General features: G+C 41.4%; 1 long non-coding RNA gene and 1 pseudogene across 1 annotated transcript; one reads left to right on the forward strand and one right to left on the reverse strand.

The window, feature by feature from the left end:
- Positions 1–244: 244 nt before the first annotated feature.
- LOC126069543 (cerebellar degeneration-related antigen 1-like) lies at positions 245–872 on the forward strand (annotated as a pseudogene).
- A 2,387-nt stretch (positions 873–3,259) lies between these two features.
- On the reverse strand, positions 3,260–17,050 carry LOC126068638 (uncharacterized). The gene is made up of 3 exons (XR_007515751.1): positions 16,979–17,050; positions 16,383–16,891; positions 3,260–7,153 (listed from the first exon to the last, which is right to left on the reverse strand). It is a non-coding gene; the product is annotated as an uncharacterized LOC126068638 (long non-coding RNA).
- Positions 17,051–26,026: the final 8,976 nt, after the last annotated feature.

The following is a 26,026-nucleotide window of genomic DNA, read 5'->3' on the forward strand; positions in this document are numbered from 1 at the left end:
GCTGTGGAAAGATCTGAATATGGGAAGGCTTTTTTTTTTTGGGCATAGGAAGACTAAATTTGAAAAAGCTTGGATGTGGGGAAAGGTTGTAAGGCCTGGACTGTGGAACATGTTAGAATGAATACCTGGATATTGCAGAGACTGGAAGACCTGAATATTAGAAGGCCGGCACACTCCAGACGATGGAACACGTGGATATTGAGCTCTCTGTTAGAAGACTGGGTAGTTGTTTGAAGAACTGAAGATGTCGGAAGACGCGGAGACACAGGAAGACACGGAGATGCTGGAAGACGAGGAGATGCTGGAAGACGAGGAGATGCTGGAAGATGAGGAGATGCTGGAAGATCTGGAGATGCTGGAAGATCTGGAGTTGTAGGAAGACATGGCTTTGTTGGAAGACATGGATTTTCTGGAAGACGTGGCTTTGTAGGAAGACGTGGATTTCCTGGAAGATGGAAGACATGGATTTTCTGGAAGCCACAGATTTGATGGAAGACCTGGATTTTCTAGAAGACATAAATTTTCTGGAAGACATGGATAGTCTGGAAGACATAAATTTTCTGGAAGACACGGATAGCCTGGAAGACCTGGATTTTCTGGAAGACATGGCTTTTTTGGAAGACATGGATTTTCAGGAAGACCCGAATTGTCCGGAAGACCTGGATTGTTGTTGGAAGATGTGGATTTGCTGGAAGACCTGGAAGTTGTTGGAAGACACGGCTTCTCTGGAAGACATGGACTGTCTGGAAGACGTGGATTTTCTGGACGACGTGGATCTCCAGGGAGACCTGGAGGTTCTTGGAAGACATGGCTTTATTGGAAGACTTGGATTTGGTGGAAGACACAGATTTTGTCTGGAAGATGTGGACTGACCAGAAGACAGGATTTAGTGAAAGACATGGATTTTCCTGGAAGACGTAGATTGTCTGGAAGACCTGGATGTTCTGGGGAGACGTGGATTGACTGGAAGATCTGGATTTCTCTGGAAAACGTAGATTGACTGGAAGATTTGGATTTGTGGGAAGACATAGATCTTTCTGGAAGACATAAAATGATTGGAAGACCTGGACTGATTGGAACACTTTGCTTTTCTGGAAGACATAGGTTTTTCCAGAAGACGTGGATTGGTTGGAAGACCTGAGTTTGGTGGAAGATCTTGAAATTACTGGAAGACATGGATTTTCCTGGAAGATTTAGATTTTGTGGAAGATCTATAGTTGCTGGAAGAACGGATTTGCTGAAAGACTTGGAGGTCGTTGGAAGACATGGGTTGTCCGGAAGATGTGGTTTGTCTGGAAGACTGGGATCTCCTGGAAGACCAGGATTGGCTGGAAGACCTTGAGATTGTTGGAAGACGTGGAGTTAGTTGGAAGACTTGGAGTCGCTGGAAGATCCAGAGTTGTCAGAAGACCTTTACACCGGCTCCATTGGAAACCCTGGACATTGGAGACATTGGAAGCACAGGATGTTGGATACATTGGAAGCCCTGTATTTTGGAGACACTGGTTACTCTGGACATTGGAGACTTTGGAGACATTGGAATATTGAAAGCTATAGACACTGGAAGCCCTGGATATTAGAGACAGTACAGATCCTGTACCTTGGAAGCCCTAAACATTGTAAGATATGGACAATAGAAGACCTAGACATTAGAAATCCCAAAATCGGAAGCCCTAGAATTAGAGATGTTGGAAAGCCTCAACATTGAAATATTCATATCAAAAGACATAGCATTTGGAAGAATTAAATTATCATGATGTTGGAAGTCCAGGATGTTGGTAGGTCTGGACATGAAATGATCTGGAGGTTAAGAGTTCTACTCATTCAGACATCGGGGATGTTGGAAGACCTGAATGTTGGAAGACCTGTTTCTCAGAGATATTGAGACTTGGGCACTGGAGGAACTAGTGATGACAAGACAGGGTAAAACCAGGATTTTGGAGACGTTAAATGATTAGGGGACTAAACGATATAGGTGCTAGAAGGTGATGGTTTTAAGGGGAAAGAAAGAACAAAAATGAGTTCTAATATTTCTCTTTGCTTGTTTGTGAGAGATACCTGAAACAATAATTCCTTCATCCCTAAGTTACTCCTTGACCTGCAGTGACTCTTTATGCTATATTTATAATGTAATTATCCTTGCATGATATTTATTTATATAGCAATTAGAGACAACAACTTTTTTTGAGCTTGATGTATTCCTATCCTCTAGAAAATAATCCATTTACTTGGTTCCACTTTCAAGATAATTAAGTCACTCAGTGATATAGGGGCTAATGATAAAGCTCTCTAGGACCTACTTTGCTAGAACCACAAGTTATTAGCTCAGCTGCTTTGGAGAGACATTGGATTAATCTAAGCAATCTTACTAGGTGAGGGCAATTCCTCGTAATTAGCTTCTGAAATTTCACATATGCTGTGATGGCATTCAAGAAATTTAAAATAGTGGTATTCAGAATGCTGAGTAGTCATCGTTACTTTGATGCTGTGTCTGCTTAGTGACAGAATAATTACTGCCTTAATTTAAGCCATCACGGCATACATGAAATACATCCCTTATTTTGAAAGAAACTAGATAAAAATCAAAATATTAAAATTTTGCAAAGATAAAAATAAAATATCATATTCTAGCTATATAATGCTTATTAATGTTATAATAATAGCAACAATTTATTGAGCACTTACTATGTGCAGGCACTGTACTAATTATTTCATGTATATTTAATCTCATAGTAATCCTATAATACAGGTATTTCTGACCCCATTTTACAGATTAGAAACTAAAGCCTGGAATGATTAAGAATCATGCCCATAGTCACATAGCTGGTAATTGGCAAGGGCAGGATTTGAAAGCAGATCTATCTGACTCCAGAGTCTGGGCTCCATGCTGACTCCTCACCCCAAGAGCAAAAGGGTTATCCTGCCAGGACTAGGTACCACTGCCCAAAGAGAGGGACTCCCCCACCCAGAACAGACAAGAAGTCAGTGGCAAAGTCCTCACTCTAAGTTCCATGATCTTGACAGCACTCATCATACCGCTGCCATTAATCAAGAGCCAACTCTAGGTGTTTGCAATGATGGGTTAATTACATCCTTGGCTTTATGTAGCAATGCAAGAAAGACGAAGTGCCATGTCCCAAACACACTAGGTTCTTATTTACTTTCTTGGTATTTGTTACTTATGCTAATAAAATGTATTGTTTATTCTTTCAGCTATTTTCTATTTCATTTTATGATTCCCAAGAACATATACACTCTGCTCCCAGGACATCATAGTTATTTCTGAATTATTAGATAAACAACCATAACACACTGACATCAAAGGTAATAATATGAGAAGTTCAGTGATCAATGTATTTCAAGGCACAAACATTGTTCATACAAACTTTTGGACTATATATGCTGCAGAAACCCTTTATTAGCATTCAAGTGGCAGCAGTTCTCTAACCCAAAAGTGTAGAATAAAGAGCCTTCTCTGCCTTTTGAACTTAAAAGGATTTCAACAAAAGGTTCTTTGGCCAGTTTTCTAATATTTTCCCCAAATTTCAGCAGCCTGGGCTGCCCTTTCTCCCCATATACCAGAAGAAAGCTTCCATGCACTTCATAGTATTGAGTGCAAGAATTTACCTGATCCATTTGTCAACACGAAGATAATCTCCACTCAAGCTATGCAGAAAATGTACGAAAGGAAATTTCAGTTTTTCAAATTTGAGGACTATTCTTAGCCTAAAGAAGAAGAAAGGAAACCACCCATTTACATAGCAATGTTGTCATTAAGTTCTGTATTTACCATTCAGCTTATGCCAAACTTTCACACCCTCCTATAAATTCTGCTGACTTGTTAAACTCAACCACATTAAAATAGTCTATCCTTTACCTTCTTAATGATATTTCTTAGATTATGTTAACTGGATATTGTCTTACCCTAGACTAATAAATGTTTCCATTTATCAAGCCAAAGTCTAGGCATTACTACCCTATAGGACAGAGTAGAACTGCCCCACAGGGCTTCCAAGGAGTGGCTCGTAGATTCAAACTGCAGGCCTTTTAGTTATCAGCTGAGCTCTTAACCACTGCACCACCAGGGCGCCAAGCATTCCTAAGGCAACTAAATTCAAACACTATTCGGTTCCCCATTTTATTATTTTATGGTAAGAGTTCCTATCCGACGCCAGTTAAGGAGACTGAGTGGCGCAATGGTTAAGTGTTCAGCTGATAACCGAAAGGTCAGTGGTTCGAACCCACCAGTGGCTCCACAGGAGAAAAGGTCTGGAGATCTGCTCCCATAATGAATACAGCCTAGGAAGCTGTATGGGGCAGTTCTACTGCTACACAGGGTCGCTATGAGTGAGAACCATCTTGATAGCATACAACAAGAAGTTGATGCTACTGAATTAAAAAATTTGATTTCTCTAATTTTGGGGAAATAAAGATTAACAACTGACAAAGCAGTATTCTCAATGTATGATAAAGATACCAGGGAAACTCATTCCTTAAAGGCATATGGAACAACTGGTTATACTGGTGAAAAGGTCATTGACTTAAAGATATTTTACCTCAAGGCATTATTGGGAATAAGCGAATTATCCACGGAACCTTGAAACATTCACCATACAGAGTTCTCTGCTTTGGTTTATGGAAAACATAGGTACAAAATATTAAAGTTTTACATACAATATCTATGCAGTATTATTTTCCCCAAACCCTATAACACAGAAAAAAAAAAGCAATTCTCATGGAAAAATGCACTCACAGGAGGCACCCTCTTATTTTTCTTTTCAGGAAGCTGATGCTATGTTTACCTTTTTCCTCTGACATCTTGGCCTAACTTTCTTTTCTGGGATGGACTAAAACATGGTAAAGCTTGAGCCACAAGCACAAAGCTCAAAATAACAAGATCACAATATACTACTACTACTACTTACCTTTGGTCTCTACGCAAGAACTCAAATAAAAAAACCAGCTGCCATCAAGTCACCTCCGACTCATGGCGACCAAAGGACTCAGGTACTCTCAGAATCAACCAATGAGCTAAGTCAAAGCAACAATGGCAAAGATAGAAGGCCCTTAGAGGCCAATTGGTTCTATTCTCTCACTTGACAGATAAGAGCAGTCTGACTTGAAGACGACCATCCACTGCACTAGCGGCAGAGCAGAAACTTGGAGTCAAGGTTTCCAAACTCCTGGACCCACTGTTATCCACAACACAGCATCTATCATAATTGTGTTTAGCCTTGGAGTAGTGGCTTGCAACCAACCATGGCTACGTAAAGAATGACTGGAGGATCTTCTAAAATATATGATGCTGGCCCTGCCTGACTCAGCAGGTCTGGGGGCAGGTCCCAGAAATCCGTATTTTTAAAAGGTCCTTATAATGATTCTGATGTGCAGCCAGCGTTGAGACAGTCTGTGGCTTATAGCAAGAGCGTAAGCTCACCTGGCACTGCGGCAAATCACTAGATCCACAGCATTCTGCAATGGGTTTCCAACTCTCATGTGCCTCTTTCGAACTTCTTGAACTTCTGTCCTCAACCAGAACTACATTAGCAAGCCCTTTTAATCTTGTTATTTTTCTCCTTTTCCCTGATCACTTCAAACTCAGATACAGGTAGCCTACCGTCCAGACTTCCATGCTGGGGAAAAAATTAATGGACTCCTCACTGAATCACAACTCAAAAGGGCTTGGCCTATGCTTCCTACAAGACTAAATTCAATTTACTACCTGATGCCATTTTTTTTTTTGACACTGTGTTGTTAAAGAGAGCATTTTCTCATTACTGTATGGAAATGTCAACATTCCAGGCTGTCTTTATGCTTTTTAAAGGTATATAAGGTCTCTTTTGGCAAGTGAATTATCTTTCTTCCTTTCTCTATTCAGTTATTTTGTACATCATTATCAGCATGTGATTACGGTGCTAGTGCTCTGATGCCAGCACAAATAACAATTAATACAGAATGAACAGTGATGCTACTCAGCCTTCCTGTCCCTCATTCCCTAGGATAACTGCCCAACTGAGTTCCAAGTGGACATCAGGTGGGAATGTGTATAAGTAGCCAAAAGAACAGACTGGTTCATCGTATGTCTTTGCCAAGAATTCTTAGAACGAGATATCAGCTTCTTATCTCTGGCTTTGGGATTTTTTTCCCCTCTGTTAATTCTGCCTGAAAAAGTTCAAATATCCAAAATTAAAACAACATCTTTGTAACACAGCTGACTCCAATAAAGTAATTATGTGGAATTACGGAGGGAATCAAAAACACCCAATCTGGGAATGAAGAAGCCTCCACCACCTTTAAGAAATAGGGATAACCAACATCCCTTTTCTGGAGGATATTCAACTGTTCACATCACTGGGAAGGCCAGATATGAGAACTGACAGTATGTACAGAAACGAGCTCTAGCAGCTTCTCCTCCTTGATTAGGTAACAAAGTAATCCCAGTAAGTGATTATAATATTAGATGCCCTGCCTTTAGAGATTGGCCAACAGCTAATTCATACAATTACTGCAAAACAAATTAACTTATACCAAACTAGTTACAAGGAAAGGGCTTGGGTCTTGTCTTGGCTAAGCTAGCAAGTGAGACTTAATCAAAATTAAAATAAATTTCAGGATCAAAAACTCAAAATCAAGTTGTCGAACAAACCAGAGAAGCCCTCATCCTGGGTATTACAGTTGATTTCCTGAAAGCCTCACGGTAGGGGGATTTGTGTTGGAGGAATTTAAGACCTTTCGGGAAAAACAGAGGCAGGGAAGGGAGTATTGTAAAAACTCAGGCAAATGATTCGTTCACTAAAATAAAACACTAAGTAAAGTGAATCTTAATGGTACTTTACAAACATCACATTCGCAAGAGTGGCTACTGGGCAATTAATCTCTACTTCTCTCTGATCTAAAAGTGAAGATGATAATGCATCAACAAAAATGGTGGTCAGGATAGTAGGAACAGGAGAAGAGAGAAAAGTGGATTTTTTTTCTGCAGGTAAGTAAACTCAGTCTTCTGCTCCGCTTTCATCCTGCAGCTCACAGATCTCCACTTCACCAGAGCTGTCGGCGTCTGATTCCCAAAGTTCAACTCTGTATGCTGGGTCTCTGCTTCTTGTTTGCAGAACAGGTTTGGATGACATGCCTCGATGGTCCAGCCTCTTCTTCCCTGTTGAAGCAAGCAGAGAGAAAAGCCTTATTGGCCTTCGTTTGAAGGTTTCTTATTAGTGCTTTATAGGGTGGTGAGTAATCATTTCAGCCTTGCCTCAATGTCAACAGATATTCCACAGAAGGTTCTCTTTCCTCTGAACTTGATTTTCAGAGTGGGCGCTTCCATGTTCTTCGAGTTCTGGATGTTAACCTACCCTGACCCCTCCTGGCAACTTCTATCACGTCTCTGAAATATCTTTCAACTCTCTTCTGAGAGTCAGAGTCTAACAGTTCAGCAATGTCACTTGACGCAATGTCTTCAAAGCCTTTGCCACCCAAACGTTTTGCAGAGGCTACAGTATTTTCGATTTCTTCTACCACTGGAAGGAAACCTTCAGCATAAGTTACAACCTCATTCCAAAGTTTCTGCCAGGCTCCATTAAGAGTCGTTTGTTTTATTTCTCTCACTGATTCTTCCACTATTGTTAAGGCATTACAAACGGAGAAATTTTGCCAAGCTACTTTCATGGTAAGCTCCGGTGTCTCTCTCATAAGATCTGCAAGGTAGGTCACATACGCGCCGAGCGTGATACATCATGAAGATTTTTAGCACTGCCAGGTGCATGGGTTGAAGGAGTGGAGTTGTACTCGGGGGGAATGCAGACGACACTTAACACAAGGGTCAGCATTTAACACTGCACTTTTGTCAGTAGGGGTGCGGTGTCCAGAATCAGCAACACCTTGAATTCAAGATTTTTTTCAATTTAAATATTGTTTCACCTCAGGGACAAAACAGTTCAAAAACCAGTCTAAAAAGAGTTTCTCAGTGATCTATATATTATTGTTTTCCCTTCATGAAAACAAAACCGTGTTTCCGGTAGGTATCCTTTTTGAAGTGGGCACAGATTTCAGAATCTGTGAAGCAACACGGATTTCATCAGGAAGTCTCCAGGAGCATTGGAACACAGCAGAGCTTTGAGCTTGTCCTTTACAGGCTTGAAGCCTCGGGCCTTTTTCTCATCCTTTGCAAGAGATGTGCAAGTGGGCAGGCGCTTCCAGGACGGGACCCTTTCACCAGCACTGAAGAGCCGTCCAGGCAAAGAGTCATTTTCCTCAATCAGTTCCTTCAAGTATTCAGGATACTCTATAGCAGCTTCACGCTCTGCGTCTCCCGCCAGCCACTTATTTTCACACAGGCCGCAGCATTTCTTAGATCGCTCCGGTCACCCGTTACTCACACTGAATTCTAGAACTTTTCATGCAGCTCGAAATTTTAACTTGGATTTTTGTGATGCTCACTGGCGGATTATACACATGGAGAGAGGCCTATTCAGCATTTTCTGTTTTAGAAGCCACAAACACAAATCTCTTTCCATTTTCTCTAATTTGGCATTTCCAGTTATGTATGATTTTCTCAATGATTCTGGTGTGTCCCTCTATGCACTAGCCCTCATAGCTTTCTCATTTTTTTCTTTTATTTTCTGTACAAATAGTAGATTCATTCACACCAAGAAAATGCCCTACAGTGGTTCTGGCTTCAATATTATCAAGCATTTCAAGACCTCTCATTTTGTTTGCTGTGGACCTCACCTTCCTTGGCCGCTTCACTCTTCCTGCATTTCTATCCTCCACCCTCTTGTTCTTTGGCTTGGAGGCCATGCTTACCCTAATTTTTGCAAATTTAAAATTATTGTAAGTGTTATGTTGCTGAGTGGCAACACAATACTTATTTGTCATGTTTAAGAACCAAATGATAACATTCACAAGACAAAAAGCGCGAAGCAGTTTTTTGTCTGACTACCCATGTGTGTGATCGATGGCTGCAGAGGGAACAAGAGGCAGAAGAACAAGGGTAGAAGCAAGTGACTCAGATGTTGGTCCTGTCACACGAGACAGTCAGCAAGACAACATGATGGTGACTTGAGCTTGCATATACTTGTTCCAACACTCTCACAGGTACAGACTAGGCAAACTCAAATTTGGTACGAGAAGGACTTGCGGTTATGAAGGGATCACAGAACTCGGGACTCAGGGTCAAGGCTACCAGGCTGAGGTCAGGAGCAGAAATATCATCATCTAGGAGAAACCAGACACAAGAATAGGAAATGAAGTCAGGAACAGAGGCAGTCTGAATAAGAAGTCGGTAAGGTAGTGAGGAAAACAGAAATGTGAAATAATAATAATAATATATGACAAATTGCCTGTAGAAAGATTATACCAATTTGTACACTCCCTGATGGTGGGTGAGCGTCTGCATCCACCCACATGTTCACCAACATGAAGTATCACCAACCTCTGTAATTTCTGCCAATCCGAAGGTGAATAATAAGGTATCTCATTTTTGTTTTAATTTTCTTAAACATCTTTCCATATGCTGAGCCATTTCTATTTCCTCATCTTTAAATCACTTGTTTATATCCTTTGCTTGCTTTTTAATCTTTCTCTTATTGATTTATAAGGAGTTCTGGTGGTACAGTGGTTAAGCGCTCGGCTGCTAACCAAAAGGTTGGCAGTTCAAACCCACCAGCCAGTCTGTGGGAGAAAGACATGGCAGTCTGCTTCTGTAAGGATTAGCACCCTTGAAAACTCTGTGGGGCAGCTCTACTCCATCCTATAGGGTAACTTTAAGTCAGAATCAACTCGATGGCAATGGGTTTGGGTTTTGAGGGGTTTGTCTTTTGCCATAAAGTTATTTTAAATAGCTATGTGGTAAAATGTTTCATGCCTTGTTTTCGAAAGTCTTCCCCTCCCTAACATAATAAAAAATATGTTCACATATTTTAGTACTTTTAAAGTTTTTTGTAGCACACCAAGGCATTGAGGAAAGGATGGACTACTCAAGCAATAGTGTTGGAATGGCTGACTATCAATCTACAAGAGTGTATGGAGGCTTCTCTCAACCGGCTTCCAATTCTATACTGGAAACAGAGGGGTTCTGGTGGAGTCAGAGCCCCAAGATGACCAGGATGGGGGCTTGAGCTGATCCTAGTTGATCCCTCAACTTCTCAGGGGGTCTGTGAAGCTTGGGTGGGGTGTGTTTCCACATAAATACAGAATTACTATACATTTTGCTGGCTTATATGTTTTGCTCTGCTACCAATCCATACTCCCAACTTACATCAACCGAGTGCCAATGCCAAGTTCTCAGATCTCTGATCTTCTGATAATTGCTTCTAGTTAATAATAGTCACTCACACACTTTTGGGACAATTGGAGAAATTTGAACATGGTTGACTATTAGATGGCATTTAAAAAAAAACAAAAAGCCAAACCCGTTGCTGTCAAGTAGATTCCAGCTTATAGAGACCCTATAGGACAGAGTAGAACTGCCCCATAGGCTTTCCAAAGAGCAGCTGGTGGATTTGAACTGCTGACCTTTTGGTAAGCAGCCATAGCTTTTAACCACTGCGCCACCAGAGCTCCAACTAGGTGGTATTAGGTAATTACTATTGGCTCTATTAGGTGCAATAATGATACTGTGGTAATACAGGCAAATATCCTTTTGGGGGGTGGCTGAAGCAAATATATATATTATGTTATCAGTAATTTGTTTTATGGTAAAATGTTAAAACTTGTTGAATCCAGGTGGCTGGTATGTGGGCATTCATTGTACTCTTTTTTCTGTCCCCTTTTTGGTTTGAAAATTCTCATAATAAAATGCTAATGTGTGTGTGCATGTGGGCATGAAATGGCAATTCCATGTTTCATGGCTACCTTTTAGACACTATTCCACATGCATCAGTGGTTGTTCAAGTTAAATACAAGATGAAGAGTTACTATGAAAGAATGGATTATTGGAGGAAAAACGCTTTCAATGGAATATTTTTCTCATTTAATGTCAATAGATTAAATACCAACACATTATGAAGCTTGAATCCCAATGTCAATATAAAGGCAATATAATTTCCAAGCGTTCTCTTTCTCCACCAAATTTTAACAAGAGATTTATAGCAATTTTACCCAAAACCAAGTTATTTGAACCTGGGGACAGTTCAACTTCATAATACTAATAGAAACCATTGTCTATACCATAGGACGGATGGACACTCATGAAAGGAAGTAAGTAACAAACTGTTTTGAGCATAAAAAACTGATATCCTGGGTGCAAGAGGAACGACTACTATATGGTTAACAAAAAACTAAATCATTGGATAAAACATCATCCAATCAATTTTCAAATAATAGAATACACCTTTCCCCATGAGATTCACTTGGGATCAGAGTTCCATCCTGTGTTCTCTGTCTCTATGGAGGACACGTCACTTTTTTAAGATGCTGGATCCAAGTTAGTATGAATACAACAGCCTCTGAAATAAACTTCCTCTCTTACCTTTCAGTTCTGCAAATTGTGCAGAGACTTGAAGCTGTTAGGATGCTAATAAATAATGGTGTAATCAAGCACACCTCTTCTCAATGTAATTTTCCAAAGTACTTTTATCTGCAAGGTTGAGAGCATAAGCGTAATTCTTTTGGTCCTGCCAAGTCCAAGAACACCTTGCATACTCTATAAGAAGAAAGCAGACTGGCTGATTGAGATCTCCAGTCAGGAGTTTGAGCTTGCAGTACTGAGTGCCCAACAGGGCGGGAAGATCACAGGATAGTTTTTATGTCAGCATTCCAACTGATGTTTAAATGATGCTATAAGTACAAAGAAGAAAAATGCCATATCCTGTGAGGTATGGACAAACAGGACTGAGTTCATTGCAGGTGGCATAGTAGTTAAAAGCTACAGCTGCTAACCAAAAAAGGTTGACAGTTCAAATCTGCCAGGCGCTCCTTAGAAACCCTACGGGGCCATTCTGCTCCATCCTATAGGGTTGCTATGAGTGGAATCGACTCGACAGCAACAGGTTTGATTTTTTTATTCTTTTTTTGGTTGTGAAAGTACATTTGGTCTTACGAAGTTTGCTTTTCCGCAAGCTGCTTAGAGCTGTCATTTTCCCTCCTCAAATATCTTCTCTCTCACACACTCAATTGGCAGGCTCAAAGTACAGACCACCATGAATCATTTAACATTTTTGAGAATAATACCCACAAATGATAACTGATGGTGAGGTTCCCATGAGAAATCTTATTTTTTCAATATTTATAAAGTACTCAAAACACACTTACTAATATGATGAACAAAGAAGTCATTCAACCGACTTTTGAGACCAAAGATAAAGAAGTTGTTGTTGTTGTTAGCTACCGTTGAGTTGGCCCCTGACTCATGAAGTCCCCATGTACAATGAGATCAGACCATTGTGATCCATAGGGTTTCATTGGCTGATTTTTGAACGTAGATCACCAGGCCTTTCTTCCTCGTCTTAAGTCTGTAAGCTCTGCAAAAAACCTGTTCTGCAGCATAGCAACATTCAAGCCTCCGCACTGACAGACATGGTTGCACATGAGGTGCATTGGCTGGGAATTGAACCCAGGTCTCCGCATGAAAGGCAAGAAGTCTACCACTGAACTACCACCGCCCTCTAAGACCAATAATGGAGCATTTCAAATATAAACACTCATGATCAATAATTTCAGAAAGACTCTGCCCTGAATCATTTTACTCAGTCAACTCATGCTGACAAAGAGCTTACTGTGTAGCAGGCTATGTGATATGAGAAATAAAGAATAGAGGACATACCCTGATCTCAAAGAACTTACTGTGTTTTTCACAAATAAGTAATGTGCCCACACATATAACTTGTGGAAATGATGAAATTAAGCAAAACTGTTCTGGTACAGTGCACCCATGCATATCTCATGACATTTCCAGAAGTGAATTTCAGCTTCACTCACCTGTCCTCCCATATTACAGATAAATCATATTGTTCTGTTCATTTACTTTGATCTCTTGCTTATGTGTATAAAAATAGTCCAAAAAATGTTACCTTTGACCATAATTGTATAAAAAAGGGATAAGCCATGGTCAAGAAGTCATGGTTGAGTTTGGTGATGCTCTGGTAATTGGAAATACACAATCAAAACTCTGTGTTTGTTTCTGTTAATTTAAGCTGATAATCATAGCACATTACCTCAACAGTTGAATTCAAAAACCTTACCAGATCATCTTAAGTGAAACCATTAGGTTATGTTAAAGCAAACCAAACCAAACCCAGTACCATCGAGTCGATTCCAACTCATAGCGATCCTATAGGACAGAGTAGAACTGCCCCATAGAGTTTCTAAGGAGTGCCTGGTGGATTCGAACTGCCAATCTGTTGGTTAGCAGCCATAGTACTTAACCACTATGCCACCAGGGTTTCGTAGGTTATGTTAGGTCTGCTTATTTCACAGTTTGATTATGTCTTCTAAGTGTCAACTGAAGTCAGCAGCAGGAAAAAAAGTTGGCATACAGTGCTTATGAAAATAGCATGGCGGGAGGCTGTGCAATTGACGAGAAAAGTATAACATGCAAGTTATATGTGAAAAAATATGATATACATAATATTCAAATTCAAAATGAAGTTAAAAATAATAGTACAAAGAAAAGTAAGTAAATAACACTTTTTTTAAAGTGCTTTTTCTGGACCAGGCATTGTTCTAGTGCTGGAAGATGAGCCCCTCAGGCTGGAAGGCACTCAAAATACAATTGGGGAAGAGCTGCCTCCTCAAAGTAGAGTCAATCTTAGTGATGTGGATGGAGTCAAGCTTTTGGGACCTTCATTTGCCGGTGTGGTATGACTCAAAATGACAACAGCTGCAAATATCCAGTAATATCGGAATGTGGAATGTACAAAGTATGAATCTAGGAAAATTGGAAGTCATCAAAAATGAAATGAAATGCATTAAGATCGATGTCCTAGGCATTAGTGAGTAAATGGAAACCCTGGTGGTGTAGTGGCTAAGTGCTACAGCTGCTAACCAGAAGGTCAGCAGTTCAAATCCACCAGGCGCTCCTTGGAAACTCTAGGGGGCAGTTCTACTCTGTCCCATACAGTCACTGTAAGTCAGAACTGACTCAACGGCAATGGGTTTGTTTTGGTTTAGTGAGTAAATAACCTCAATATGGAGAATTATATGGCAAAGATTACTGAATATACCATGGATTGCCTGAAGAACGAATAAATCTGTCTTGGAAGAAGCACACCCAGAATGCTGCTTAGAAGTGAAGATGGTGACACTATGTCTCACATAGTTTGGACATGTTATCAGGCTGGACCAATCCCTGGAGAAGGACATCATGCTTGGTAAAGTAGAGGGTCAGTGAAAAAGATGAAGATCTTCAACGAGATGGACTGACACACCAATGGGCTCAAACACAGCAAGAATTGTGGGGATGGTATAGAACCGGGCAGTGTTTCATTCTGCGGTACATAAGGTTGCTATGTGTCAGAACCAACTCAACGGCACTTATTTCACAGAAGAGGAAACTAAGGCTCAGAGAGGGTAAGTAAAGTGTCCAAAGGGCACACATTCAATAAAGGACAAAGTCCAACATTCAAAACCATGCAGTCTTCCTCCAGTCTCCACAGGCTTAACTATTACAATGCACTTGAAACTGTTGACCTTAAGATCTTTCCTTGTAATTCTTAACTGCACATCATCCTAGCACAAGAAGCTTCTGGGTAAATTACAAAGGAGGCCTCCAGTGTCAGAAAAGATTTGATACCTGCAGAATAACAATGAGCAAAAACCATCTTAAAATAAAATACCCGATACAAACTGTGAGTGTATGATTTTCTCCAATCTGAATTTCATTTTTGCTTCATATATTCATATCAAAATGATAAGAAATAAATCAGTATTGGTCCAACTATTCAATGAAATTTCCACTAACATTAGCTAAACACAGTAAACAGATTTCAATCCTAGTCCTGTTGAGAATCCCACAGATTGCTGATTGTTTTATTTACAGTATTTTATTATAAATCTTTTACTCAGAAAAATCTTATTACCTAAATTCCCACTGCACATATTCCATATTTTAATGGAGACCAATGGGTAGAAAACTGAACTGTCAATTCTAACATCAGGTGAGCAATCATACCCCAGTTTTCATTCCTTCAAATGAATAATATAAATTCACATATAATAATTTTCTTTATTTGAAAATTTTAGTATCATATGTAGGGGGAAAAAGTCTTAAGTATTTGTGTCCTAAGCAATTTAGAGATATAATGTTCATATTTACTACCATACTGCTTTTTTGCTCTTTTGCTCCACTATTTGAGGAATCTTTGACAAGACAGTTATAAAACACCTTCTGTGGTTCAGTAGATCATTAATTAACATGGACATTCTTAAGGTCTTAATAATAATAATCTATTTTTCACAGTAAAATTTCATGTAAATCGTGCATATCTCTTAAAAAAAATACTGCATCAAAAATTTTAGAGCTCTGAAAATTCACCACCAAATAAGTCAAAATGGCGTCTATGTGGCAACAGTGCCCTCTGCTGGCTCCAACGTGGAACAGCTAAACCCGCGCCAAGAAGGGACGCAAAAGCAAAACCAAACGTGAACTGCGGAGCCATGGCCTGACAACGACGCTCTCCCAAACTTCTTTGAGCATAAGCAGGGTGTTAATCTAATAGCTCCCCTCCAGGGAAGCAAGTTCCTAGGAGGCCAGGAATAGGCCAAGTGCTGGGACAAATTCCCTTTTCTTTCTGACCTTTTTTTTTGGGGGGGGGGGCTGGCCACGCCCAAAGCCTCCAACAAAGATATTTTTTGTTTTTGTTTTTTTAATTGAGAAAGCACAATAGACCTGACCAATAGTTTCCTGATTTCTTCCATTAGCTCTTCCTCTTTACCTCATTTTTCACTGGCCCGCACAGGACAAATAGAAGCATTTAGTGCGGGAACCCTGTAAGGAATCCAGCCATTCGGACCTAGGGGGTAACGCATCCCAACCTGGAACCCAATCAACCCATCTCCTATGCCGGGGTAGATGGACCACTTGTCACCTCCCTTAGCGGCACATTAGTATTACACGGCTCCAGAGAAGACGAGAACTAAGAGTCGCATTTAGCGAGCGCCTAGCCAGGTGCCCGGCTGCCTGCCCCAAGGGTTAGGCGAGATGTGTAGGGGAGAAGCACGGTGAATTATTGAGTGCGATCCTCCTTAAAGGTGCTGGTGTGATGCTGAGTCTGCATTATTACAAGGTGCACCTGGCAGACTAGAGAAGTACAAGGCTTCTCTACACGCAGAGGCATCCCATTTTCTGCAAAACAATTCCAAATGTTCCCGGTTCAAATTCTTTCAAAGTTTTACATTCAACTCAGTTACAGAATGGGTCCCTGGGCCCTCATTAGGAGAACGCAGCTTACCTTTGTGCCTTACTTCTGTAAGTTTGGGAGGTTCCAATGCAGGCTTGGCAACCTGGGGCCGCTGCCGAAGCTCTCAGCGTGGGTCTGCTCCAAACTCGACACTGTCTTCCAGCCCCCACGAGCAAAGCCCTGGCCTGCGCGCCTGGAGGCGCTTACCTGGGTCTGGCGGCTCTGGCCAGGAGCTCCTCTCCCAGCTGCCCAGGCACGGTCTGCTCCCCGGGGGAGGCGGCGGCGCGTCCTCGCCGTGCGCCCACTCCGACGCAGCGCCCTTCCTTCCGTGCCGCCCGGATCAGCTGGCAGCGATCCGGCGGGAGCAGCCCCGCCCGGGGCCTCTCACGAGTGGGCCATGCAGGGAGGGGAGGGCTGCATGCTGGCACTGTGACCCAGTCGCCAAGCGCCAGGCGGCTTTCTGAGTTACACCACTCAATCCCATAGGGGTCTGTCATCAGCGGCGCTCCAAGTCGCTCATCGGCCTGATCACACAAAACTTCAACTGAGAAATCTTAAAACTGGAAGGAACATGCAAATTGGGTAGGATTTAGTATCCGAGGAAAGTCACCAGGCAAATGAAATATGGGTCGACATTTAGTACCTACCAGTAGTGCCAGCTAACAGGTACCCACACAAAGAAACCCGGCTAAAGCCGGCCCTGCCGACTGCTACCCAGGTGCACGCCAGAAACGTCCGTCAGGGAAGATAAAAGAGCCTGCAGAGAAGGTGGGGCTTCTGACGGGAACTGCCCGGAAGGCAGCTGGTCCCCTAGAGCACCTGCCTGGAGGACCGTATTTGTTGTTCCCACCCAACCCCTTCGGAAGACCTCAAATTTCCCCAAAACTCTAAAACAAAGGGTCAAGTGCCTGTCCACAGGTTACTCTGGATTTCTTACAATTTAAAATTGCTCGACCTACGGAGACTGGCAGCCCAGAATGCCAAACAACAAAACAAAACAACACTGCTCTAGAGAATGGACGTAAAATACGGCTGTTTTCACGTGTTAAAAGTGCACTGAACGCAACCAGGGGAGTGGAGATGCGTATTCCCCCCGCCCCCTCCATTCTCAAAGGTTTACTTTGCTTCAAGAGTCCTGACTTCATATCTTTGGCTATTTTTAAGAACTTAATAAGTGAGTAACCAGCAGAGTCTATAAATATGGCAAAAAAGATATCATTGCTAGAACAATTGTTTACAAGAACAAATTGCCAGATTTAGCAACTAAAAATACATGACTTCTAATTAAAACTGAATCTCAGATAAACAATGAATAATTTAAACGCAAATATGTCCTATACAGTATTGGGGACACGCTTATACTAAAACAAATTATTCATTGTTGATTCTGAAATTCCAATTTCACTGGCCTTTAGGTATCGTACCTGGAAACTCTAAGCACAATGCAATGACTACTTGAATTCTTTTGTCTATAATTTTTAACAAGACATACACCTATATTGAGAGGTAGGCAAAAAATACATGACTTTTTCCATAAAATAAAAATAGTAACCACATTGAAATATCTATTATGAAAACAATAAGAAACTTTTTATTTATGTTAATTGAGGAGATTATCAATCTGATAGTAAAGACAGTTTTTGCGATGTTAAGAATCTTTAACGTTGGTCCAGGAGATCCTGGGTGGTGCAAAGGTTTAAGTGCTCGACTAGGTGGTTCAAAACCACCCAGAGGTGCCTTAGAAGACAGGCCTGGCGATCTGCTTCCAAAAGGTCACAAGCATTGAAAACCCTATGGAGCAGTTCTACTCTGACACGCGTGGGGTCACCATGAGTTGAAATCCACTTGATGGCAACTAACAACAACATTGATCCGAGGATCTGCAAACTACTGTCTTCAGACCAAATCCGGCCTGCTGCCATTTTTCGTATGGTTTTTACATTCTAAAGTGGTTGAAATTTTCAAAAGAAAAATAGTATTTTGTGATAAGTCCAAGTATGAAATTTAAATTTCAGTGTCCATAACTTAAGTTTTTTGGAACACAGCCATGCCTATTCATTTTCCTATTGTCTAAGTTTGCTTTCCAGAAACCCTGGTGGCATAGTGGTTAAGTGCTATCACTGCTAACCAAAAAGTTGGCAGTTCAAATCCACCAGGCGCTCCTTAGAAACTCTATGGGGCAGTTTTACTCTCTCCTGTAGGGTCGCTATAGTCGGAATCCACAGGATGGAAATGGGTTTGGTTTTTTTTGTCTGTTTAAGGTTGCTTTCAGACTACAAAGGCAGAGTTGAGCAGTTGCAACAGAAACAGTACGGACCGCAACGCCTAAAATATTATCTGGCCCTCTTCAGAAGCAGTTTGCAGATCTCTGACGGCACTGGGTTACTGGGTGGGATACAGATGAAGTCATTACTTATAACGGGGTGTTAGTAGCGTAATGTTGAGTAGGTTAACCTGAGTGCGCTCTTTTCTCACAACCAAAAGGAAAAGGCCGCTGCACTGCTTCACAAACCAGAATATGGCTGTGGCTCCCAGTCAAAAGGAGTCCTGGTGGCGCAGTGGTTAAGAGCTCGGCTGCTAATGAAAATGTCAGCGGTTTGAACCTACCAGCCGCTCCTAGGGAGAAGGATGTGGCAGTCTGCTTTCGCAAAGATTACAGCCTTGGACGCGGCACGGAGCAGTTCTACCCTGTCCTAGAGGATCGCTGTGAGGCGGAATCCACTGGATGGCAACAAGAACCGATCAATTTTTACCAAGTGTTTCACCTGCCATCTAGTGGGGAAAGGTTTAAGTGCAAAACCAAAAAACTCACTTGTAGGACTCAGGACGATGATGATAATAGTAATCCCGTACATTTGAATAGCACTTCCAATTTCCCCATAAACCCACTGCCGTCGAGTCGATTCCGACTCATAACGACCCTATAAGGCAGAGTAGAACTGCCCCATAGAGTTTCCAAGGAGCGCCTGGCAGATTTGAAACTCCCAACTCTTGGTTAGCAGCTGTAGCACTTAACCACTAGGCCACCAGGGTTTCCCAATTTCCCCACACAATATTTTAATTAGTTCTCACCCAGTGCAATGCTGAAATGCAAGCAGATCTCTTTTGAGTGAGGAAACTGAGGGAAAGAATAGCATTGCCTTATTCAAGGTCCTGCAGGTAGGCTCTAACCCAAGGGCCATGCAGAACCTCACCCCTCTGAACTTAGGTTCCCTCATTTCTACATCATGTCTCAGATCCCAGCTACCTCTACTCTCTGGATGATTTTGAAAGTCTCCGTTTGCCACCACTACATTTATTCTGGAAAACTTCCATGGATGGTCTTTTTAAAGAAATGCAAGACATCCAAAATATTCCCACTCCAGAAAAAGAATTCTAAAGAGGCAAACACCATTTTTTTCTAGGCAAATGTTTAATTAATGCTTGTTCAAAACAGGGTATTAGTTTAGATCCATTTTCTGATGGAAGGAGCATAAATTGGGCAAAAGATACTTAAGGCTTAAACCTCAGAGGGCTCTGCGATTACTGGCAGAACACCTGCCACTGGCCACTTGTAAATCCTTGTTCTGATTAAGACATGTAAAAACAACTTTTCCAATGCAGTATAATTGCCTTGCTTTTGGACCTACAAAACAATGTTTGTGTAGAGCTTTGAGAGTATAAGCACAGAGGTCTCAAAAAAGATCCATTTTATAATTGCTTGATGTCTCAGAAATGTCCAGGGTCTCATTGTGGATTTGCGAAGGGACCTTTGAGCTTGCTGTGCTAAAGCTCATTTGTGGAGGGAGATTTGTGAGTTCTTCCAAGTACTTACTAAGGTGCCTTTGTCTTGTAAAAGAGGCCTGTGTGCTTAGTGATGACCAAGAACCAGATTAAATAAATGAAAGGTTAGGGCTACCCATGAGGAAGAGTCATGTTTACCATCAGTCCATCTGCTCAATCAGCCGAGTTTGGCAGAGAGAGAGAGAATATGCCAGACCCTGGGCCAGCTGTTGATGCAGCGGCACTTGTTGACCACGTCCAGAACTGCTCAGAAGGGCAATGCAAGGAAGCAGCTTCCACAGCTTGGCAGATTGTGTTTCCAGCTGTGTCCGCTTCTTGTGAACATGCCCCGGGAGGAAACACTTTAGCGTCACTTGCAGATAGCCACATTTTCATATTAAAATTTCAACTCGAGGTAAGGGTGTGGAAACTGAAGCACCTGGAACATGGAGACGAAATTCTTTTATTGCTAGTCTGCAAGCACAGCCTTAGGTTTAACCTCCATGCATACAGGGGAACCCTACTGTTTGCAAGCTTGGCTGATGATGTAATTTGTATCATGAGCGGAGGAGCTCTCTGAAACTCTTGGTTGGACAAGCTCCTGAACCCACTTTAATATCTGCCTGTATTGTGTTGGCTTCCAATGTTCTGGTTGGGCCATTTCTAGTTGCTGATGACTAGCTAGCTATGTAGCTCAACTGAGGTATAGCTCAACAATTATTCAAAGAGGATGGTATTGGTCATGTTTAACAACAGCCCCTGAGATTCATTTCTGGTTTTCCTAGGCAAGTCAGATCCTCCCAAGAATGTCCCTACAAATTCACAGCACAAGAATTTAATTTGTTCTTTCCTTAAGTTGCTACTTTTATAAACTACTACTGCTATTACTACTACTACTACTAACAACTGCCCTAGTCTTCCCTCTTGTTAGGCACTGTTTTAGGTGCTTCTCATATATGAATTAAACCAATCCTCATTGACCATACCTGTGAGGCATTATTGTCATCCCCATTTTATAGATGTGATAACTGAGGCCCAGAAGGGGTAAGAGATTTGCTCAAGTTTATAAAGCTAGTGAGTGGTAGAGCCAGGATTTGAACTTAGGCAGTTTGATTCTACAGCCCTCGCTTTTAATTCCTATTGACAGTCAGGAGAACATATATGTCACTCCCCACTGCCTACTAAATAAAGTCCAATGACCAAGCTTAGCATTCGGTACCTTTTGTGATCTGGCCACATCTTAAATTTTCCTCACATTGTACCATCACCCAGCCTCATCCACTCTAGCCCCTTTAAAGGACTCACCAGTAATGCACCTTACCACTATTCATGATGTTCTTTCATCATAAGCCCTTCCTTCTCACTTCCCTGCTGAATTTCTAGGAGTGAGAACGAGTGAGGCAGCTCCAGTGCCACCTCCTTGGTAAATCTTTACCCGAGATCCCAGCTGGAAGTAAACATACTCACCCCCAAACCCTCCCTCACAACTCTCTGTCCTCATTTCTAACAAGGTCCCAGGAAGTTATACATAAGAATCACCTGGGGATATTGTTAACCTGTAGATTCTATGCCATCAATTGATAAATGAAATAAGTAAAAATAAAATTTCTCAGAATGAGGTGACCTTCAAACTAGGTTCTTTATAAAACAAACAAACAAAAAAAACCCATTGCCGTCGAGTCGATTCCGGCTCACATAGCAAGCCAAAACTCTACAATTAACCGAAAGAAAAGAAAAGGGTATTTGCTGAGTATCTACAATGTGTCAAATACTGTGCTAAATGGTTTAACCTATATTATCTAATTTAACTCCGAAAAATCATGTGATGCGTATGTACCCAAATCCTTTTCCAAAGAGGTCACATAGCTAATAAGCATCGGCATTGGATCTTGATCCTATGTCTTCTGTGCCCCGTCCTGCCCCCATTATTCTGCCCCTTCACTGCGAGTATAACACTTACGGGAATTCTCATGAGTACTGTTTAGCCTTACCCCTCCCTACCACCAACAGCATTTCAAATGCTATATGGGCCAGTTAATTGAATTCCAGAAATTCGTTCAATACACCTAAGCCCGAGTGGTCAGCATTTCTCCCATTCAGCTACCCATCGTCAATGCCTGTCATAAATCTGACTTTGGATGGTTTAAACCTTTTTACATTATGCAGACTAGTTCATTTAAAATTTTTTAATCTCCACCAAGCACAGAGTTTTAGTACCTGATGACAGGAAGCCAATCCAAATGAGCCAGGTTCCCATGGATCAATAACTCACTTGGTGGCCTGCCGCCAAGTGGCCAAACAATCGTCATTAGAAAATACACAACCTGATTCTCCTCCAGCCTGATTCATCGGCCGTCATCCCATTGTCAGAAATATTTTTCCTTGTCAGTGGTGACAGTCCCTTCCAAGCATTTGTAGGAGTGAGAGCGAGTGTGTGACCAGCATGCAGACAAAAGGGTCGCTGTGCACACTGACAGGGGTTTTCTGATTGGGGGAAAGTTTAGAAAGATGTACAGCACACCTAAGCAATAGAACAGTCACAGGCAGTTTTAAAAACACACTAAGCGCTTGTCAAAATGGCGCCGCTAAATTATTTTAGGATTAAATGAATATGAAGGAACAATAATTAGGCATGTAATTATCCCCCAAAAATGTTTTTAACATTTGTAATTATAGTTAATTGCAATAAAATACCATGTTGATTTAAAAAGCTGTTACCTAAATGGCAAATACAGTAATGACTTTGTAAATGCATATTTCCTTATGCTTGTCCAAGCACATGGGCTAGGATCAGGCCCCAACTAGCTTTGTGACCCAGCTCATGGTAGCACCTGCTGGGCCGGCTGGACATTCTGCTTCCCTCGATCCTTCTGCACCTGTGATTCTCTTTCTCTCGTGGTCCCTGCACAGCTGAGAGGGCCTATTATTCTTCCCCTCCCCCGCCCCTCCTTCCACAGAGCTGCTGTGATAGAGATGCCAAAAGAAAAGGACTCATGCAATTAAGAAATAATAAAATGAGGTTGAGGAGGTGATCTGGCTTTAACATTGGAATTCCACTGACTCATGCCAGCAGTGTGGACTCTCTCTCTACTTCACCTAACTTTAAAGCCTGTCACTTTTACTCAGTGTAGTCATAATGACCTGCAAATACAAGAGTTTTCCAAGGTTATTCTCGCCCAAGTTTCATTCAAATGTGATTGAGGTTATGACGAGACAGTATGAAGATGGATTTTCAGGAAATCTGTCATGAATAAAAATGTGATGTTTTCTTTTCAAAGTTCCCATTAAAAAAAAATACTAAATCGATAGCTCTATGTAAAGTTTCTCTGTTGAGCTAATATCACTATTCTCTTAAAGTTACTCTTAAGAACAAAAAGTTGGCCATCAATTACACGCTGATTCTTTTTTTTTTTTTTTTTGGTGAAGTTATATAAGCAGTTCAGAAAATTCTAATTTTTTTCTGAAAGCACTTGAATGTTCAAATTTCGGTAACACATAATGACCAATCGAATACATATATTTTAATATCTCCTTGTTTAGTAAAATTCACTTCCATTTGACTATAAATTATCTGTATTTATCATTTTTCATGTTTGAAGACAATCTGATCCCCAGCATAAAATGTGTACTGTGGCCAGCGTGAGGCTCAGAGACAATTGGTAGAGGATGCTCTCTCTAACTCTCCATCTATTGTTAGCATCTGTCCTATGAACATGTCAGGGAACTGGAGAAACACTGAGTCTAAATATTTGACAAAGAAGCTAATTAGGCTTTGGCAATTAGCTCCCCTAACTAAGTCCTGGTACTTTCAGATTGATCCAAAAAGAGGGTGCAGCAATGTTAATAGTCATGAATTCAGTCATCCATTCATTGCACAAACATTTCCCGGGTTGTTACTCTAGGCCTGTCGCTGTACAAGGGGTTGGAGATAGGGCAACTCATACAGTGTGAGTTAAGATAACTCAAACACAGGTACAGAGAGTAATCCTCACAAGAATATTAAAAAAACCCAGTGCTGTCGAGCGATTCTAGGCACTATTGTGATTCCTATTTTATAAGTGTGGCTTAAAGAAGTAATTTGCCTGAGGTTACATAGTAAGCAGCAGAAGAGCCACCCCAAAATAACTCAGACAACAGAGACAACTTGAACTTAATCTTGAACTCAGGGTAGTGGCATTTGGTCAAAAATTTTAGACAAAGGATGGATAAATCCTCAGGGCACTAAAGACCCATAGGATTATTTACTACAGCTTTTCTCTTCCTGGAAACCCTGGTGGCATAGTGGTTAAGTGCTTCGGCTGCTAACCAAAGGGTTGGCAGTTGGAATCTGCCAGGCACTCCTTGGAAACTCTGTAGGGCAGTTCTACTCTGTCCTATAGGGTCGCTATGAGTCAGAATCGACTCGACGTCACTGGGTTTGGTTTTCTGGTTTTTTCTCTTCCTAAGTCTCCACTGCCTTGACAAGATATTACCACCACTGTGGTGGCACCAATTTTGGCCGTTCACAAGAACTCCGTACCTCTTTTTCAAGCACCTCTAGGGTCAGGTAGCAATGTAATTTTCCAGGATCTCAAGATACAATTCAGTAGAGCCTGACTAAAAAGCCTTGGGCTTTCAGTTATTTTGCAAACCTGTTTCAAATTCACGACCAGGACTCCCACCTTGGGCATCCACAGGGGCACCTACGGGCAACTCAGAGAACAAAGGGGACTGCCAGAAGAGGAGAGGAACAGTTTCTCTCATTACCTGGGGCCCATACTAGCACCCACCCACAAGTAACTATGAATCTAGTAAGCACGTGAGGATGGCAGACCTTAGAGAGGGTGATCCCAAAAATTTCAGGGTAAGGTTAGAAAATGCAGTGTATGATATTAGGAATCAATGTGAAATTGATGGCTGCTTGTTCTATTCTAAGAGCTCAATCTAATTCCACTCAAACTGCATTTTCTGTGTTCCCTTCCTCAATCCCCTGAAGAGTTAAAAAAAAATCCACCCTCTAATATAAAAAACAAAATGAAACAAAAAAAACAAAAACCTGGTGGAAGGCATGCTCTTCACCAAAGAGACGGTCACACTTCTTGAAATTCCTTTCCTCTCTGAAAACAGACCAAGCAATGTCAAGCGTCTCCCTGGGAAGACGGGTGGAATGCAGTAAGCTGACTTTCAGAAACTCAAGAAGCAGGAGCTAAGACAGAATTAATGCAGTTACTGTACCCCATCTATTTGCTTGATTTTTTAAGAACTGAAGAGCTAAAGATAAGGCTCTTTTGCTCTTGAAGACTAGTTGAAGGCCAGTCCTAAGCCTGTTTTAGCATTGCATCCCCCCATCCTCCAGCAGCTGTCCAACCCGAGGTTACACGTTTCTGGCATTCATATAACGGAATCCTATTTCTTTGCAGTCGCACCACACGTGACCCTACAGAAGACATTCCCAACATAGAAGAACGATCACTCCATGTGTTATATCCTTTGAGTCAGCTGATACATCCCCATCGAGAGGAGGGGATCAGTATTGTAGGGGATCTAGTGTGCATTCAAGGCTGAGGACCACTAGTTTGGAGTAGGGCTTCAAAGCTGCTGAGAACTTGCATTTCTAACAAGTTCCCAGGAAGTTATATAGAAGAATCACCAGGGGGATCTAGTTAAAACATACATTCTGATTCAGTATATCTGGGGTGAAAATGTAAATTCTCAGCAGGAAACTTGTTAGAAATGTAAATTCTTTTCACCTAAAACACAATAAAATTTTTTAAAAAGGCAAATTCTCAACAGGGGTCCAAACTGGAATGAACCAGTTTGAAGCCCTGTTTTTGAGGAAATGAGTCAGTAAAGTCCACTTAAATACTAATAACCCGGCTGATACTCAAGAATTTGTGAAAAAAACAAGCAAAGAAACAAACAAAAAACCACACTCAGTAATTATCAGCATGTGG

The sequence above is a fragment of the Elephas maximus genome, chromosome X (assembly GCF_024166365.1).
Source record: "Elephas maximus indicus isolate mEleMax1 chromosome X, mEleMax1 primary haplotype, whole genome shotgun sequence".
Taxonomy (NCBI): Eukaryota; Metazoa; Chordata; class Mammalia; order Proboscidea; family Elephantidae; genus Elephas; species Elephas maximus.